The following is a 21434-nucleotide window of genomic DNA, read 5'->3' as shown; positions in this document are numbered from 1 at the left end:
TTTTTAGACTTATTTATATGTCTTCTCATTTCAAGTGGGGGGCCAGGGGGTTCTTTTGGTGCCCGTGTGGCTCACCTCCTCTAAGCTTGGATAGGTGGGACAGGGGCAGGGACCAGCGGGATGGATGGTGGCCAGAAAGCACCTTCCTCTGGACCAGGAGCAGTGGGACTGCCAAAGAGGTTCTTACAGTCAAGCTATATTGAAGCTCAATTTTTACAGTACAACATTTACTTGATTTTTTCCTGATTGTGTTAAAAATATGAACCATAATGAGAAATAGACATATTCTAAGGTGGAAGGTAAAGAAGAAACACAGACTTTAAAAATATGATTATCCACATAATCCTAATTTGATGTGTAAAATGTTTTGAGCCATTTGACAAGAAAAGATAGTTAAAGTGAGACATACCAGGTTTTATTTCCAATAAGCCTAATATAATATTTTAAGGTAAAATAGACAAATATTAACCATAAACATTAAATTTTCTGATTCTGGAAAAGATAGGGAGTAAATGTGAGTTTTGGGCTTCAATTTAAAATGTTCCTCTACTTGAAGGATTTTTTTAATACTCTTTTTTTTGGTACTGGGGATCAAACTTGGGAACTTGTGCTTGCAAGGCAGGTGGCAGAACCACTGAGCTAAATCCCTGGCCCAGGATTTCTTAAAATACAGAGGGAAACTTAGACATTTGTCATCCACATTTACTCTGTACTTCTTTTAATCACACATTGCCCTGGAGTTACTGGTTTATATAGCTGCTTCCTTCTCATCAATACATATATATTAGATGAATCAATAAATGAGCACCAGGCAGCGATGTGGTTGGAATATATTGTTTTCTTTGAGAACTTCAACTTAATTTTTGTTTAAACAATGCTACATCAAATGGTTTCTTCCCATTTCTAAGTGTAAACAGTGGAGACAGACATTCTTTCCTCAAATGAAATCAAAGGGTATAGGTCCATTTTGAAATAATAGCAAAGGAGGTGGACAAGTAATAATAACTCTTTTTGTTTCTAGATCAGTGATTCTCAAACTTCAGTGTATGGAAGAATCATCTAGAAAGATGATATATAGCACAGAGAACTAGGCTGTTTGAAGCAGGATAAGTCTTGTTTCATTTTTACCCTGTCTCCAAGCAATTCTGGTAACTAGTCACAGTTAGGAATTATTTCTCCAGGACTGGGGATTTAGCTCAGTGGTTTCTCTGCCTGCTGTGTAAGTGCAAGGACCCGAGTTCAATCCCTGGTACAAAAAAAAAAGAATGATTTCTCTGGTGGAAAATGATTGATTTATAATACAACTTCTTTCCCCATTCTTTTTTATTGTGTATCTGATCTTATTTTATTTTATTTTATTTTTTACAATTTCAACACTTTTGTTCTCTTCTGACTTCGTCCCCATTCTTGATACCCCATATGAAAAGAAACTCACAAAGTGATAAAAGAAAAATATATACAGGAATAAATGATAACACTACCTAAGTGTCATGGGTATTCCATTGGCCATGGCAATCAAAAGTCAATCAAGATCGTTTTGAGTTTAAAAGGAAATACTAATTGTTTAAGGGCTTTTCACATTGTGTGTGTGTGTGTGTGTGTACATGTTTGTGTGTGTGCTTGTGTTTGCATCTTATCCTCCAGTGGAATCTTACTTGAACCCTGGTGTGTAAAACCTTATATATCTGAGGAATTTATGCATGAAATGAGTATGGTGAAGGGTGAATTGGGACTTGGCCCTTGCCCCACTGAGCAGCCCCTTTGCCTCTTATAATGTCTTTTAAGGACTTTCTGTGTGTTTCTGTTTCTTGAACAAGTCTGAATACCAACAATGCACTTTAACACCTTCTCCCCAATGATATTCTCTTTGGTGGACACAAGCAGCGCCCGTGTGATTAATCATTAAAATCCAATTACACCTCCCATTTAAGAAGATACCTGTAAGCCAGAAATTAATGCCAAATCTACAGATAGTGGAGGCAAGATGAAATTTTTGGCTTGGTTTCCTTCTGGACAGAAAGACAAGCCTGAAGAACAGCAACACGGAACATGCCAGCCGATGAATTCTCATCTTGCGGTTGCCAGTTTGGCGTCCTGTTTGCTTCTTCACTTTAGGAGGTGCATGTCTTTTTCAAGGGGAAAAGGAAGGAGAATAGATTTCTTCTGCTGCTAGTCCATGTGGGACAATTTGCTCTTTTACCTGCATAAAATGGTAACATAACTTTCTTATTATTCAGATTGGCTCATATAAAATGGAATAATTTTAAAAGAGGTTGTTTTCTTCTTTTTATATGGGCCTTGAGGAAGCTTTTTTTCCTTTGATTTTAATTTAAAAGAGTTTAAATTCCTTAGAAAACTGACTTCTAACTTTTAGAGTGGCAAGGGAATCCCTGATATTGATTATTAATCACACTACATAAATCTCTGAAGACTGGAAACCAATGTACATTTCACAGAGATCCACCTGCTTTCTTTCCAAAGGAACCTGTCTGACATAAAAAAAATAGAGATGATAATTTTTTAAATTTCTAATATAAAAGCCAATATTCATCCACGTTGCAAAGGAACTCAAGACTTGAGAAGTACAAACATAAAAACAAGAAAGACTGCTTCTCCAGGAAAACTTACAAACCCTCCTTGGACATCTAACATAACAATCTCCCTTTTACAATTATCTCATAGGATTAAGTCACTAGAGGCTAAGCTCCTTAAATCTACTTTCCAGAAAGCAATTGTTAGAAGATTCTAAAACTGATCTTTAATTCTTTCAATAAGGTTCCAGAAAAAACTTTTACTTTTCTTGTAGAATCTCAAAATCCTTCTAGGAGAAAAAGACATTTGGATGATGTATTAGGATTTTCGCTCTGTACGACTTTATTATCATTTTTAAAGGAAAATTTGTTTAACCGGCTGAATTTAGAAATATTTGTGAGGGAAAATTCCCTCTAGCTCCAAGATGAACAGAGAGAGAGCGGGAGAAAATTTCTCATTTGTATTAAAATATGCCCCTGTAATTATAAAGTAAAGTCCAGTGTTTGTGCATTTACAAATCAGTGGGAAGGGGCGGTGAGATGTGCAGGTAGCACTCTCAGGCTCTGTGTCAGTGTCTAAATGCATGTACTCACTCAGGGTGAGGCTTACTGTCCTTGTGCGGGCGCAGGTGTCGTGCTGGCAAGTGTTTGTATCAGCTGGTGTCCAGGTTTCCCCTTTGGGACCTTAGCAAAAACTGAGCCTTTAAATCCCTAGGTCATACACTTTCAGAAATTTCTGTACAAATGTAGTCTCACACATTTTTAAAGGAGCTTAGAGTTGAAGTTGTGTAGTTTTTTTTTTTATCATGCCACAAATTTTTCTCCACTTTGATTTTGCCCTTTAAAAGGGAGACACAAAAAAAGAAGCAAACAGCAAAATTTAAAAAGACAGGCACAATATAAATTGTGAAATCAGTGGGCACAATACAAAGAATAAATTTAGTTCCATATTAGACCACACAGTGCTTTGTATAAAACCACTGAAATAACAATAATGAACTTATCTAAGTCAAAAATTTAACTTCCAGAGCCAGGTGTTGTGGTGCATGCCTGTAATCCCAGCATTCTGGGAGGCTAAAACAGGGGGATTGCAATTTCCACCACAGCCTGAGCAACTGAGCAACTTAGCAAGATACTGTGTGTGGGTGGGGGGGGGTCCTGGAGATTAGAACACAGTATGAAAATATTAACATCCAGATTTAGAGCATTGATATTTGAGAAGTAAAAAAGGTTAAACAGCTACTTTCTTTAATAAAATTCTGGGCTTTTAATGATCTGTACACATTTTATTCAAGAAAACTCCTTAATAGTTCTCAATAAGTTGAATTTTTGACCAATCTAGAATTAAATATAGCTTGGGAATGATGGAGGCAGATGGTTATTCTGTCTAAAAATTCTTGGAAGGTGGCCTAAAATCAGTTATAATCAGTACTTATTAATTTCTGGTATGGAAGGAAATAAATTATATATGATCTCAGTGGTGATATCATTTTCTCTTCAAGGTGGGAATGTGTTACCTGCCCTACTACAGCCTCTGGAATCTGAAGGAATTCCCTCTAGAATAGTAGGGTTTTCTTATCTGCCTGAGTCTCTGAAGCAGTATTAAGAGACAACACCATGTTCTGTTGGGCCCTGTGGGGAACAGCAAAAGGTTCTTGAGAGGAATCTGACATGAATTTCCCTGATACTTGGTCCTTAATGTAGCTGAGTCACTCGTGTTGTGGCAGCGCAGCTCAGTTTCTAAATGATAATAACCAAACCCTCTTTCCTGCTCTCCGGTTTTGTCTCTCTTCTTTCTCCTTCTTACCTGGCAAAGATGAATTTAGGGAGATGCAATGATGACTTTTATGTGTCAACCATACTGGGTCCTGGAGTATTCAAATATTGGGGGACATTATTCCAAGTATTTCCGTGTGTCTTTGGATGAAAGTAATATTTAAACTGATGGACTTTGAGTACCACAGATTGCCCTCCATAATTTGGGCCAGCCTTGTTCAATCAGATAAAAACCTGAATAGAAGGAGAAGACTGGCCTCTTTCTAGAGAAGTCCACAGCAGAATGCTTTCCGGCTTTCTCATGGATGGGTTTCCCAGTCTTCAGCATGCTCACCCACTCTAGATTTTGAATTTTCTAGTTTCCTTAAGGGTGTGAAGCAATTTCTTATATTTATTTCTCACTACATATGATGCATCTTGTTAGTTCACTTTCTCTGGAGACCGCTGACTATTACAGAAGATAAAATTTGGATTTCATCTCTGGGGACTTGGAAACCAATGATATTTGGCTTAGAACCAGAAAATTATGGTCACTAAACTCACGGGCAGTTTGATGACCCCTTGAATGGACATTAAAAAAAATATAATGTTTCATCAGGAGACATTGAAATGCTACTTGGCATGAGAGGCAATGTTCAAGAGTTAGGAATCCCTTAATTTTCCCATTCATTCATCCCTCTATTCATTCCTGGAACAGCATTCAGTAAATATTTACTGATAGCTTCCAAGGTGTCTGACACTATACTTTGCCCTGAACATCTTCAGATTGTAGCCATAAAGAGACAGAAATACACCCTAAGATTTCAGAGGAAAATTCATATAATAACTATTAACTACAGTATATAAGGAAACTCTGCATGGTATCCTAGGACCAGGATAGAGTGATCAAGGAAGGACAAACTTGCATATTTCACAGGAGAAATGTCAGTTTGGCCACCAATAGGAGAGAGATTTGCTAGTGTAGCCAGGCTTGAGCTAGCCTATAGTGCTTGGAGAAAGGACAGGGCCCTCCAGAGTGCAGGTGGGAACAGGCCACCAGCACCCTGTGCAGGGCTGCGCAGGCTGCCCTGGGGCTGGTGGTTGTTGGTCATGGCGGTAGGGACTGCACTCTGTGGAGAGGCTTGTAGGCAGATTAGAGCCAGGCCAGGCTGTGTGGTGGGGCTGTTTCTGTTGCATCCTCGGCTCTGGCAGGCAATGCTGAGTAACCCCGAATGTCCAGCCTTCCCCCACTGGAAGTCAAAGATAGCCTCTTCCTCCTGCAGTGTCCCTTCATCTCCCTCTACTGAGGAGGATTAATGTCATGCTCCTGTTAAAGAAGAAATGCTTACAGGAATCTTGTAGTTTATCCTGGCTTCTTTTTTTTTTTTTTTTTTTTTTTAATACTAGGGATTGAACCCAGGGCCTTTGCTCTGAGCTACAGCCCCAACCTTTTTTAAATTGTGAGAGCTGAGATCGACTTTGTGATCATCCTGCCTCACCTTTCCATGGCATACATCAAAGGATGTATTTGGAGCCAAGAGGCAATAAGTTGATAACTGACACACAGGTGAATAAGAGGTCATTCATGGATTCAAACTGCTCACTGTTGAGTTTGGGGTACAGGCCACAGAACAGGTAGTAATTCAATTGTTGTGACTGAGGCAACTGTAGCATGTCTTGCAAGACTGTAGCATGGGTCAGTTGCATACACATTGGATGGCTATGGTCTGTCTCCACAGAATGCTTTCAAAAGTCAGACAAAATGGAGTTCTAGTTATCCCCAGTGGTATTGCACATGCAAATGCTCCTAAGCCTCTCTCTCCAGAAAACCTCACTCCTTCCTCTGATGACCACAGTCTACATCTTACAACCATTAAAATATTTCCGTCAGCTGGTCTGAATCAGATTTCTTGCAAAGTATTTAGATTTCTGGGTTTTAGAGTAAAAACAGAACAAAAGCATAGAGAGGCACTTTAAATTCTGAGTTGCCTTCAGTAAAGAGAAGGCAGGGAACCTCTCAGGAGACTCCTAACATGGTACAAGAAGAACATGGTGATCCCGTGGCACAGTTCTCCCTGAGGACATGTACTGTGTGTCAAAACAACCAGAACCCTGGTAAAGATTCTGCAGCAGAAAACACTCAGCATCTCTTAATTAAGGAGCTTATGGTAGACCTTCTTATGTCAGATGACACAACATTCTGGAAGCCTAAAGAACCACACGAGTATTGTTATTTCTTAAGATCATTGGCCTTCAGGTTGGAAGGTATGGCTGCAATTAGTATTTTTCATATGTTCAAGTGCAATAAGAATGTTTTTTAGGGCAGTAGGGTAACTATGGTTGACTATAATTAATTTTATATTTCAAATAGCTAGTAGAGAGGATTTTGAATGTTTCCAACAAAAAGAAATGTTAAATATTTCAGGTGATGATTATACCACTTATCCTGATCTGATCATTACACATTGTATACATGTATGGAAATAGCACATAATATCCCATAAATGTAGCTATTATTTGTCAGCTAATAAGAAAGAGAGAAAAAGAGCAATAGGGACTCTAGCCATGCAGACCTTGGCTTCTCATCTCACTGCACCTCCTTCTCAGACTTCTTGGTACCATCTCTCTTCCTATCTCATAGCCCTTAAAGTCTGCTATCTCAGTCATCCCCAGAATACCAGAATAGGTGAGGTCTGGTCAGTCTAAGCACTAGGTCATGGCAGCATCCTTTTGTTTCAACCCTAAGTATTCTACGATTTGTGGGTTGAATGTCATTCCTTGTCATTTAAGAGTCATAAATGACAGAGAGGAAGAAAATGCAGAAAAGTCTGGCCAGAATAGAAGCTCAACATTATGACTCCAAGAAGAAAATAATGAAATAAAATCTGGTCTACTTAGAACTACTTTTCATCCTTAAAGTAAACGTATTCTTCATTCTTCTCTCATATGGAAGTAATGAGAAAGACAACACATTTCCCAGAGTTATTGTTTTAGTCCAGAAAGAAGTAGTGTTGGGTTTCTGAGGTCCCTGTTAAGAGATACTGGGCAGCAGATTGTGAGTGAGCATCATTGTTACAGGGTGGAAATCATAGTGCATCCCTGCTCTAACTTCAGCTAGGATAAGTTAAGGAAGTTTTGAGAGATTTTACTGGTTTGTACTGAGGGGGAAACTTTTTCTAGGAATAAAGGAATGCTTCTTTCTGCAAACCCTGTATGTGCATGCCTACATTTCTAGCAAGCCTACTAAAGGAGGGCTTACTCTGTGACTTGCCTCAGCCACAAGAATTATAGAGATCTTTTATGTTACTACTAATTTTTTAAAGAAAAAGAAAAACAAACTTCTAATATGTTATTGTCCGTGTTTCTTGGACAATGAGCCAGAAAATGTGTATAAAATTTTTAACTATAAAATAACTTCCTTTCTGAAATCTTCAAAGAAATCTTCAATTGTGGATACCAGAAAATAGTTTTCTATTTTTTCTTTCCTTCCTTCCTTCCTTCCTTCCTTCCTTCCTTCCTTCCTCCCTCCCTTCCATCCTTCCTTCCTTCCTTTCAGGGAGAAAAGGGTATTTCCTTCTGAATGGGACAAAGAAGGCTGGCTTGTATCTCCTCCCTGATGGTCTCTTATGTTTTAACAAAACCCTCATAAGTGAACACCCTGTCAGCCAATTATTTGAGTCCAGCCTTTACATTAAAATATAGATAAAATATAAAGTGTTAGTTACACAAAAGGGAATTTGCCAGATTGTCCCATAAAAAAGTCCCCTATGCCATAAAAATGTCCTTTCATTAATCAAAATATCACCTGAATGAAGTCATCATGTTTAGCCTGATTGCATTTCCTTCATATATGTGCAGCTGCATTTGCCTCTCCATAAATGTCATTTGATTATGAGAAAATAAACAGGAAGGGACTCAAAGGGAGTCAGTACAGGGCCTGCTTGTTTACCTGCGGCAGCTTTCTTAGCTGAAGAACAAATGTCATGCAAATGGTGCACCAGCAATGAGCTGCCAATCACCCTGGCTTGGCATTCATGATGATTTGCTAAATCATTTAAAGAGACATGCTTTACTAAATGAAAAAATATCAGCAGCTAGGGCCTGTGTTTAAACACAGGGCTGAGTTATTATCCCAGGAGGCTGGAATGAAATGAAGACATCTTCCAATTAAAGCTTGCAGATGAACCCAGACAAACCCCCCTTTTTTCATAAAGACAGGCAGATTATGATTGGGAAGGAACAGCGATAGAGGCTTTCATTACACGCTGATTATGGTGATAAAATTCCCAGCGCTGTGTGTCTGCGGGCCCAACTTCACATTTGAAGGTTTTTAATATAATTTCCTTAGGGTGAAATGCTGAAGATTTATTAAACTTTATGAAGGGCTTACAGATCCAATTTAAGAGGACATATCATAGGGCAAAACTGACAGATGATAAAATACATTCCAACTATAAGGGGAAAACAAGCAAGGAGAAAGTTGAGCCATGAAACTGTTTTTAAACATTTTTTGTTGGTGATGGTGTTCAAGTAAAATCAATCATTTACCCCAGCGTTATAGCCTCATTGCTCCCTTGAAATTTTTTCATGCTTTTTACCGAAGGTAGGTCTTTAGCCTATAGAGGGAATGCTTAGAGACTTTAATTTTGCTTGAAACAAAGTAAAAGCACCAAAATAATCCTACAGTCATTGGTTCACAAAAATGCTCAACATTTGTAGTTTCTTGGTCATGAAACATGGGTTATTCTCTCTCAGATACCACCATCCACTTCTCAGAAAGACAAGTTTAGCAATTTCCATTAGCTCATTTTTTTCTTCAAAAGACTTCAAGTATTTGTGAGGATGACTTCAGCTTCATTTTTATCGTGGTTCTGAGTCCCTGCTCCTGTTATGATGTGGGTAGGATTTTTATATAGGAAAACAAAGTGTAGGTGATCACTCTTCCTCATGCCCATAAAGAAACAGTTTCCTAGCCATCAATTCAGTTTAACTCCCAAGCTTTACCTAGCACACAAGAGGCTACCGATAAGAAAACAACTGCAGGCAAATTGTGTTTTCCAGTGCCCTTTTATCTAGGAGACCCTAGTCCTGGAAATTTGCCTGAATTGCCCTACAGATAAGATTTTTTGGTCGAGATTTTTTCCCTTTACGTTTTCTTCCACCCCTCATTCCTTCTCTCCCTTCTTCCCACAACTTTTTGAAGTATAATTTAAGTAGCCTAACAATTTACCTGTTTTTGACATACGGTTCAATGTAAACATTTAGACCAATACAACACTCACCACACTGCAGTTTTCAAACATGTTATCATCCCCCCTCAAAGATCCCCATACCTGTGTATAACTAATAGCAGCTTCTACCCCTAGAGCCAGGCAAAGTCTAACAGACCTTTTAACTCTACAGACTTAGTTTCTAAGTATGTCATATAAATGGAATCATACAATATCTAGCTCTGTCTAGATTGTTGCAGTACCCTACCCAGACCTCTCCTGGCACTTCCAGGAGCTCTGTTTATATTCAAACCATTTTGAAAAAAAATGGCTTGACTGGTCAAGTCAAAATAGAATAAAGCTTGTGACTTTTTCATGATAAAAACCTTTCGTAGCGTCATTGAATCAAGACCTTAAGACACCAAGACAAGGCCTTGGTGAAAGTCACTAGAAAGTTGTGAATAAAGCACCTGTGACATTTTTAAATATTTTGGTAGAATGAAAGCAAAGTAATACTATTTGTGAGGAATCTTCTATGTTTTACAAAAATATTTTGCTTTTCACTAGGGACCCGGAAAGTCTTGTCTTTACTGATTTTCACATTCACAAAACTTTTAGAACAAGAAGATGAACTTTAGTTAAGGGGGGGGTAAATGAAACAAACCAGATGTGATGCTGGAGGGTTGCCTGGATATTGGATCTGTGACAATAAGTACTGTTGAGATAGATCTAGCAATAATTGGTGAATGCCAATATGGACAGTAAATAGGAAACATTGTTATCTTGATCCTGGCCCCAATAATTGTGCTAAGAATGTCTTTGTTCTTAAGAAAATATAGCATGTCATATGTGTAAAGAGAGAAAGTGTGGAAGGGGAAAAGGGATACATAGAGAAAAGGAAGAGAGAGGCAGAGGGGTAAAATATGAACAATTGGTGAATGTAGGTGAAGGTATTCTGGAATAGCCTTTGAAATATTTTTGTAATTCTTATGTAAATATTAAACATTTCCCCTAAAAAAGGTAAAAAAATGGTAATGGTGTACTAGCCATATTCATGGTAGCTATAAATAAAATAAAGCCCCCTGTTTCTGTGCCTGCTCTTTCCTTGAGCTCCAGCTTGATGGCTTAGAGCTCAGGCTTCTACAGTTGATGACAGTGACATTTCTTCAGAGCTCATTGCATGTCAGGCATTGCTAAGTGCTTTCATTTCAGGACAAAAGCCAAAGAATAGCCTGATAGGCAAAGGATTTGTTGAAATATACAAAGACAAAGGCTTCCCATAGCTTTCTTGACAACGTATTGACCACAATACAAACATACATAGAGTTCATGTAAGGCTGAAGGTTGAATGTAATGTCATATTCATGGCAGGCTAGAGAATGTTGGAGCCCGGTACTTGCCTCTGGGCATTTAGAAGGATGCATTGAATAGTGTGTTTGAATCTTAGACAAACTAAGAAAAATTAGGTGCTGTCATTATAATAACACTGCTAGATATTTAATTAATACTTATAATGTGTCAGCTATTACACAAAGTGTACATGTGTAATGGGTTTTTGTTTATAGGTGTGTGTATATATGTGACTATGGTTGTGTGTATAAATGTATATTAACATAGATTCCTCATCAAACATTCTGAATTAGATTTTAAGTGTCCAGAATGCAGAAAATTAAGGTTGCCCAGGGTCTCTTGGCTAATCAGCGACAACAAAAGCCTTAAGGCCAGGTCTGTTTGACATCTGACCTGGCTTTCCACCTCTAATCAATAAGGGCTTCTGCTAGCCTATCTGTGCAGGTGTGAAAAAAGATGTGTCTCTTATTTGCTTTGTAACAATGGTAAAAGGATTTATGAAACAAACATATTATGATAATGCTTCATAGAAGAAATAAAATTCCTTTTGCAGAGCGACTAAACCACTGGGAACATAACTATATATCACAAAACCCCTGTTTCCAGTCTCCTGGTTGTGTCATTTCCATATGCATTAATCGCCTATCCCCATGGATTAATAATAGGATGAAGTGTGAAGAAAGCAGCCATTTCTGTTACCTACATTATTGTTAAGAGATTTATTTATCAGTGCAACTACTCATGACTCATAATAGGTTCCTGAGAGGAAATTAATTCAACTAATCTGGTGATATAGTATAAATATGTATTTTACTAAATATTTATGTACCATTTATGATTCTATGATACATAATAATGATTGATATCAATGGAAATATGTTCTATCATTTCTTCAATTATTTATTTTCATCATTCAGAAAATATTTCACATGAATGGTGTTTTGTTGCTTGTTTTACTTCTTTATTATTTTTCTCTTTTGTCCTATTTGTTGCCATGTACTTTCAGTGGAAGACTATGACTCAAAGCAGTATTGCTCCTCTCATTTCTTAACTCAGTTTTAAAATATTTTTAATTAGTACATGTTTGCAGTTCATAATGTTTATATTCATGTTAGGGACTAGGTACATTTACTTAACATAACTATATACCTTAATTCTCTTTCCTTTCTCCTCCTTCCTTCTTCCCTCCTTCTTTCTCTAGATCCCTTTCTGAAACTTTTTAGTTTGTATTTGCAATACATAGTGATTTCATTAATCATAGGTAGTTGGTACACAATGTACATGACACATTTTAATTCTTCACTCATTTTAAATCATATCTGGGACATGTTTCAAAAAGATCTACTTGCAAATCAGAATCATCTTGGTCTATCCAGGCTGCTCTAACAAAATATCTTAGCTGACTGGCTTGAAAGCAACAGAAATTTATTTCTCACAATTCTAGAGTCTGGGAATTCCAAGGTCAAGGCACGGGCAGACTTGGTGTCTGGTGAGAGCTTGTTTCCTGGTTTGTTGTTGCCAACTTCCTGTTGTGTCCTCATGTGGTGGGAAGGATGGAGGAAGTCCATGGGCCTGTTTTATTAGTACATTAAAATCCCATCTATGGAACTATGCTATCAAAACTAAGTCATCTCCCCAAACTTCACTTTCTAATACCATCACACTGGATGGGCTAGGACCCACAACACCAAAAGAAACTTGTTTATTTGAACTGAGGTCTTGTATTCTAGAGTGATGCACTGTTTCCTTTAAAGTCTTGGGCAATACTGAAGAAAAGGAAAGAGCAGGAGAGAAGTGAAAGAAGAATTAAAATATGTATGAGAAAGGAGGTGAAGCTACAGAGCAAAGGTACAAAGAAAATGAAAGAAGTTAGTTTCCTTTGTGAAACTGTAAAGTGACACTTAAATTCTGAGAGTGAGAAATAAAATGGAATTGAAAGACCATATTGAGAATTAGAAAAGTACCAAATAGAGTCTCCTGCCCCATATGAGTACGTACAAATGAATTTTAAGAGACTCAAACCAAACCAATATTTATTGAAAGCTGTTTCATCCAAGCCATTCTGGCAGATGCTATGCATAGTACCAAGATGAACTTGTCAAGATTTCTGCTTAGAAAAGAATTCAGATGGCAGAGGCAGAGAAATACCCAAGAAAAAGAGAGCTCATGCCAAATAGGGAATGAGAGAACAACAAAGAATGATTTATGGAAGACTGTACCTTTGGGGTTGGACTAGAAAGACAGATGAGATTACAGTAGTTGAAAGCGGTGGTCGGAAGATGTGAACACTCTGTGCAGAATAAATTGCAGAAGCGAAAGAACATTGACAGGAAGACTTAGGTGTCTTCCAGAACCAAAGAATTGTCCAGTTAGATTAGCACGTGATTTTTATATCAGCCAGTAGTGGGGAAAAGGCTACCATATGTTGGAAGAATTTGTAATGTCGTAGACAATGATGGGCACTGGACATTGATTTGGGATGTGCTGCTTATTTATTTATTTACTCAATAATCTGCATGTGAATAAAGTGAGTAGAAAGGAAAGACTAAAGGGCAGGGTGAGGGTGAAAGGGGCCTAGGTAGAAAGCAATCCCAGTGGATCCAAAGTGAGAGCTTTAACTAAGGCAATGGCAAAGAAGAAACTATAGATTCAAGAAACATCAGAAAGGACAACTGAGGATTTAGAACTGAGCCAATAAGGGAAGGAAGGATAAAGGAAATGTTTTGTTACAGATCTTACAGGGAAACAAATTTGAAATTCAAAATGTCCTTTGAGTCATGTAACTAGATATTTAGCTTCTACCACAGATCAGATCCAATGCTAAGTGGTATATGAGTAAAACAGATGAATTATACATGATCTACCCCTAAGGAATGAATAGCCCGTAGTCAAGGGAAGACAAGATGCAAATAAGCTTTGCACAAATTAAAATGATAGATTTTGTCACAAAGGTAATAAGCCATATTTTCTGGAGTTTTATGGATCATTTCTTAAGTGGAGAGTCAGCCCTGAAAAAGGTCTTAGAAAGGAAGGAAACTTTGGACAGGGGCAGAGAAGAGGAAAAACTATTTAACAGACTGAAATATTACAGTGAGTGGCAGATGGAAGAGAAAGAGAAAAAGGTACAGATTTACCCAGAAAATCTTTTGGGTGAGCATAGAGTGGTGGGAAATACTAGCTCTTTCTCTTTCTGTCTCACATTTTTCCTCCTGGTTTTGACTATGGTTATAAGAAAGGCTTCTTCCTCATCATCTTAATCTTTATTCACATATTAGAGAAGATTAAAAATATAATGTAGACACATCGCTGTTAATCTTTCTCAAAATACTCCCCCTCACTTCAAGCCCACTTGCCCCATTGTTCTTGCCACTTTCTGGAGCAATTCTGGAAGTCTTCTTTTGTCCATGTCTTTATGAGGTGTGATAAAAACTATTGTGAATGCTGCTGCTGAGTGCCATCCAACAGAAAAGGAGGCTCCTAACAACATTTTATTATGTCCTTGTCCACTTTATTCACTGGATCTGGCAACTGTGATTTCTGGCTCTAACCCAAAATCAAAATGACCCTAAAGATACAAATTTTGAATTGGTTCAGGATATGGGGCAGACACAACAGTGCAATTGAAGACAGCCAAGAAAGAACATTTCCAAAACTGCTTCAAATAATGGCAAGAATGATGTGTTCAAAGCAAAGGAGGGTATTTTGAGGATGATTAATGGCAATGTGTATTTTAGTGTTACATATTTTCAAAAATTCAAACACACACTGCATTTTTAATCACACATTGTATCTCATATGGATAGTATTAGGGTTAGCTAAAAGATGTTAAAGGTCTTCTATAATTTCAGAGTAAGAGCACTAGTGAAATAGATCTAAAATACACATATAAATAAGTCAAGCTTTCACTATGTCTCAATATCACCACTATCAGAAGACTTTTCTTATGCTCCCAAAAGGATAGAAAGAGATATTTTTCCAATTTTTTAAAATACAAAACTCGTGCAATCTCATTTAGGTATAAATACTGGTTTAATATTAATATCTCTAGAAAAGTTGGAAAATATGATAGGTAATACCCTAGTCCCTGAAACAAAACAAAGCAATCAGGTGAGCCTTTGTTGTGATGTCTGTTCCTAACATCGTGAATTGAAAAGCCACAATCTTAAAGTTAAAATCAAGATCATCTCAGGTTTAAGGCCAGGTCAGTGCTCCAATAAATCTGAGTCATTGGGAAGACTAATCAAAAATCTACTTTTTGTCCTGGGAAATGATTTCAGAACTAAGTGAACAATATCACATACATCTTATAGTGAAGAATATTACATGAGGTTTGTATCTTGTTTTTGAACAAACTCTAAGGGAGGAAAAAAAACCACGAAGGAAACGGGATGGACTTGGCAATGTCTCCTTATTCATTTTCAAGGGAGTTTGAGTGATCCTGCCCGATGCATGAGAGTCTCCAAGAGAGCCGAACATCAGTGCTGCCTACAGTGACGACAGCCGAGGTCAAGGTTAAATTCTATTCTCCAGTGATGATTCCATGGTCTGAGGTCCATTTCTTTCCAGTTTTCCCTTCAGCCAGGGAAAAAACTTTTTCTCTCTTTCAAGGATTACTAGATGTTTTTATGGGTAGCGTCTTCATTTGTGATGTGGGTGAAGAAATAGGATATATAGCAATCACACATTTCTAGTAGAAGCTTATTAAAGTGATGAGGAGAAGATATTGACAAAAGTTTGTCCAAGTCTGCTGATGCCCCCAGCTGCTCACTTCTCCCAACACATTAAACTGGAGAACTTAGTCATCTGCCTGGGTCCCAAGATGGCCACCTGAGTGGTGTCACCTGATGATACAGGTGCCACAGGAGCAGAAAGCATGAGAAGTCTGATGCAGTCACTGTATTTGAAGCTGTAGAACAGGCTCCTAACCATATGACTTAAAAACATTTGTAGCACCTAGCCATGAAAAGGATAAATCATATAGATTATCAGAGCAAAGATTCCTAATACATTTCCAATATCACATCAATGTACACATTTTTGATCAATACACATAGGTAAATTTTCTATTAGTAAGTTCACTAGGGATTCTCTAGTACATAATTCCTCATAACTACTGCATGTGCATGCAGCAGAAACTAGGTTTAAACCCACCACACTACTAAATTTAATCATGTGGTTTGGCCAGGTGTGGTGGCACACACCTGTAATCCCACACTGGAGAGAGAGAGAGAGAGAGAGAGAGAGAGAGAGAGAGAGAGAGAGAGAGAGAGAGAGAGAGAGAGAGAGCACCAATGACAAAAACAAAACAAAAATTAATTATCTAGGGCTGGGGATTTAGCTCAGTGGTTCTGCTGCCTGCCTTGCAAGGTCCTGAGTTCGATCCCCGGTAACAAAAAAAAAAATTAATTATCTGGTTTGAAATTCATGGCCATAGCTGTGCTGTGTGATAGAGTTAGACACTGAATATAAAAACTATATTTCCAAGGCTTAGGGATCATATGCCAACTTCTTGTTAACAGCTAATAGGAAAAGACAAACCTGTAACAGTCTAACCAAGAAAAACCAAAAGTTGCCATGACTTACAAGTTATTTCTTGCTTCTGTAAGCAGCTATTCCTCACTGTTATCACTCCCATCCCTCTACTTCCTCATTTTTCATTGGGTCTTTGGCCTTGGACACTTTGTCTGCTGTTCATTAGCCCTTGATTGACTGCCCTCCCCACTTTCCATCTCCTCCTCTATGCGAGTGCATATTGATTCTCAGTATTGGATCTCCCCCTCCATGTCCCATCTGAGGCACTGTTAAGTCTGTAATATATTCTTCCTGCAATGCAACACTTTCAGTTGCCTGCATATAAGTGGAAGCATAGAGTAACAGAATCTCAGAGCTGTATGAAGCCTTAGAATTTATGCAATTGAACTGCTACATTTATAAATGGTGTTACACTACCCTAGAGGGGGAAGAACCCATATAAGGTCACTCAAGTATTAATGTGAAGGATGAAGAGCTCAGATCTGTGGGTTCTGTTTCCAAGTCAGTTATGGACTTCATTGCATTACGTGGTGTTCCTCTCCTGGAACTCTTCGGCAGAGCCATGAATCATCATTCTACTGGTGTGGCTGCAAAAAGTGACCTACTAAAGAGGGAATCCAGCATCAAAGAAGGCTTCTACATCAGGAGATATTTAATTATTTAAGATTTCTAAATGTCAGTAAAATTATAGAGAGTTTAAATATTATTTCTCTGTTACCCAAGACACTTCCTTATAGCATCTTAGGAGAAGGTAGGGAACAAAAAGCTACTTTGACTATTTCAGGCAAGCAGACTTCTTATGGTTGGTCAATCATTCTCATAACTTTCTAGTGGCACAGTAAACCCAAGAGAATATAGAAGTATTCAGAAGAGCCAGGGAGGGGTATACATGATTGGTTGGATACAAGAGACAAGGAACATATAGGCAGTTATTTCATATTTGGCCTCACATGCTAATCCTTTCCACTTAGCCCATCCTTCTCCAGGCATTCTCTGCCTCTCTGACTTCCTATTTGCTTAGGGCAGGAGAGAGAGATAAGACCCCTCACACCCTACCAATTGCATCAACCAATTGTGATCTCTGGCTTCTGGTGGGAATCAGCTGATGGGATGCTGGCAGTAGTTGAAGGATTGGGCATTTTTATTCACCTTCTTCCTCTTGATGTTGTGGTCCTGGCAATGCCTGGATCCCTCAGTTACAGCTTTGTGCCATGGCTCTTTGCTGTCATGGAATCCTCTAAGCCTCTTGCTGGCCTTTGCCTGTGCAGGTTATACAACTCGTTGGTAGCTTTGGGTGCTCCAATATCCCCTGGAGGGTTCCTTAATGTTGCTCTGTAAATAGTCCCATCACATTTTCTAACACTTCTGGCTGAGAAGCTTTTCTTTGGTTGCCTGGGCACTGACTGAAACAGTTCATTTGGGGTTAATCATAGTCTGAAGTCACTATTTATCTTCTTTGCTGCAGCAGCAAAGCCATCATCATAAAGGATAGGATCAATTCTTGTTCATTTTTTATCTCATGGATCTGCTAATCCATAAGAAATGCAGCTGATCTGAGCAGGAGCTTGAATCTTACCTCTGACTGCATTTTTGCCTTTTGGGTTTGGTTGACACTAATATGAAAAGGATTGTTAGTAAACAGGAGGACACAGGAGCAAAGGTTACATTTGGTTTTTGTCAATATGTTCCAACATTTCCTCATGAATTATAGAGACTGATACACGAACTTTACTACACAGGACTTGAAAAATTTAATAGACAAAAACATGCTTAGTTTGGTTGAGCTACTGCTGGATATAACTATACCAAAAGGCAAAAATCACTGACTTTATTTATAAAGTGGTATGCTTTATGGGGAGGTTGGCAATGATCTCAATTTTCCTTCATAAAACAATTGTTTTTGTTTTTTATTTTTCTTTTTATCTATCATTTGGAATTGTTAGCATTGATTAATAAGAATTCATTTTACTGATGCTTCTGAATATTGTCAACTTGTCTCTAAACTGGATATATAATTTCTATCATTATGGAAAATTTATTTATACATTGTAGGGAAAGGATACTGTATGTTCATTCTTTTCTATTAGTCTCTTTGGGTTCAGAAGCACTAGAGAAGGAGAAAGATGCCCTTTCTTTAAAAGATGAGGACTGGGGAAAGAAGTACAGGTATGAGGCTTTTGTGCAGCGTTTTTTGGTACTGGAGATTGAACTGAGGACCTTGAGAGGCAGGCTTGGTGCCACTGAGCTAAAGCCCCGGCCCAAGGCTTTTGTGTTTTGATTGCTCTTGGGCTCTAGGTATTCATTCTTTCAATCCATTAGTGACTACCATGCTAATATTTATTAAATCTTGTCAAGTGTGAGAGTTGGGGAAGGAAAGACAAAGAAGAAAAGTTTATGATACGAGGGACTCAGTCCAACACGAATAAAGTATCCTGAGGAGGAATCGCCATAACCAGGTAGAGAGGTGCGGTCTGTGGTTACATGTTCTCACTCCTCTCTTCAGTTTGGATTGAGAGAAAGAAAGACCTGGGTCCTTAGCTTTATCACTCTGAAGTTGAACTCAAGGGCTAGCTTCTGGCTCACTCATGATGGGAGGGGAACCACTTGTTATTCATTCAAAAGAATTCATTAGAAAGAAGAAAAGAAGGAAAGAAGAAAGAGAGCAAGATGAGAACAGAAGGAGAGAGTGTGTGAGAGAGAACAAGGAAAAAGGAAGAGGCAAACGTGGAGGGGGAGACAAAGAACAGGAGGAAAGGGAGAAGAGAAAAAAGGAAGAAAGGAAAGAAGAAAGAAAAGGAGGATGGAAGGAAGAAAGGAACTCATTGGCCCAAAGCAAGGGTCTGTAAACGTTTTGTGCATTTTACATTTCTGCACTTTATTATTTCTTATTTACAGGCAAGATTAATAAATATTTTAGGCCTTATGGCAGTAGTCTGTGTCACACCTATTCTAAGCTGTCTTGTAACACAAAAGCGGCCAGAGATGACAAGCAAACAAAGGGGCACGGCTGTCTTCTAATACACTTTTATGGGAAACTGAAAGTTTGACTTCATGTAATTTTCACACATCCCAAAACATTACTTTTCTTTTAACTTTCTCAAATATTTAAAAATGTGAAATCATTCTTAATTCATGGGACATATAAAAACAGTTTGAATTTGGCCCATGGGCCATTGTTTGTCAAATCCAGGGTTAAAATTGGAAGCCTAAAGAAAGATTAGTTATACATAGGATTGCTAGAATACCTAATAATATAGTCTCTAACTCCCCCTTAACCACTCTGAATATAGTCTGCATAGGATGCATCCTTAGCCAAGAACAGTATCCTCCCTGCAACCAGGGGGAAGATGAGTGGACTCTCAAGAACCTCTCCTTCTTGTCTGTAAAACAGAGAAGTTTACCCACCCAGACTTCTTTCTTTTTAACTCATGGATTTTGATGAGGATAAATGGAATAAACCCTAATGAAAATACTCTGTGCTCTTAGGCAGAAAAGCATGACACAAACTCAATGTATTATTAAAGAAACAGCAAATCTGTCAGGAGGAAATCATAGTACTGTACCACAGACTGAAGAATCCTGCTTAAGATGGAGCTCTTCTAGCTAAGATAAATGAGATGGCTTTCCCTCCTTCACACTGAACCCCCATATTTCATCATCCGCAGATGGGATGACTTTGCCCCGGTGCTTATTCTTTCTTTTCTTTTTTCCCTACCTTATTAATACACTGAGAGAACCAAATTGTTCCTCAGATGGATTGCTCTGTGGTACTTTGCTGGCGCTTCTGTCTGGTGCAGCTCAAAGGGCTGGACTTAGCCAGCCGAGGCCTGAGCTTGCCTCCCTCCCAGCTAAATCCCTTAGCACAGCTCCAAAGTCTTCTCACAAGGTTCAGTAAATTATCCCACCCATGGCTTTTCCGGAGTTAACTCATTTAGGTACCTAATCAGATTGCTGTTCCAAGGAGGGCTGAATAGGGTCACTTTTGTAAATTAGATCTCCCTACTCTTTCTATGGAGAGGCATTTCATAATATTTTTATATTTTTTCAGGATAAATTTTTGAGTATCTTCTTTACAACAGCTTTCTAAAAATCTGCACTTTCTCTGATTGCCTTTATTTATCTTCCACAGGTAGAGCAGACATTACGCTAGGCTATATTTTGTACACTGTGGTTTGGTCCACATTTCTATCCAGAAATTTTGAGCATTCAGTTGTAAAATATTATGGTTTCCAGATTTTCCCCTGTTGAATATTGTAATTTCTAAAAAGACTTAAGAGTATTTCTTCTTACAAGTGGGAACTCTCATACTCATTATTTTCTCTTAGGAATGATTTATTTTAATTTTCATAGAATTATCTGCTTTTCTGTTTTTCTTTTTGACTTCTCAAAACTTGCTTTTCAGAGTAGAATTCGGCATAGAAATACTCAAGTAAGATATTTGGGAAAGAATTTTGATAGTAAAAAGATGATATCCTTGCATTTGGTTAAGGTTAAAATTCAGTTGCTTGGCTATTAGAGATGGTATGATTAAACAACATTTTCTCGGTAGCATTTTCACTCACATGACATACCTTTTTTTCCCCTAAATTTTAGGGCTTCCATCCAGGCCCTTGCTGTCTTTCTCTGTGTTCTTGTTATTGTTACACCAATGGTATTTCCAAATGTACAAGTGACATTGATTAGCCCTGCTATTCTATAGTTCTGCCCTTCCATTTATTTTTTCCAAACCTTCCTTTGTACACTGTAGCTTCAATATTATGTAACAACCACCCTCATAGTTTGATGCACACTTGTAATGCCAGCGCTGACAGAGTAAAAGATATCTTTTTAGAGCCTTGTCTCATGAAACTTGAACCATAATTTATATCAGATGGGGGAAAAAAATCACTCCTAGTAGAGAGGGAGAGAAGAAAAGCACTTCTTTCCTTTAAAAGGAATTTTGAGTAGTTTTAATAACAAACCATTCTGAGCCATTGCTATTGTATCTAAGAGGTACCAATGTCCCTCACTTCTACAGTTTGTGCTTAAAACAGTGTCACTTGAATTCAATCAAGTA

This window comes from Heterocephalus glaber, unplaced genomic scaffold, assembly GCF_053883595.1.
Source record: "Heterocephalus glaber isolate CG9 unplaced genomic scaffold, H.glaber_assembly_v1.0 deba00001481, whole genome shotgun sequence".
Taxonomy (NCBI): Eukaryota; Metazoa; Chordata; class Mammalia; order Rodentia; family Bathyergidae; genus Heterocephalus; species Heterocephalus glaber.
The sequence above is the reverse complement of the archived record's forward strand: the minus strand, read 5'-3'. Positions refer to the sequence as shown.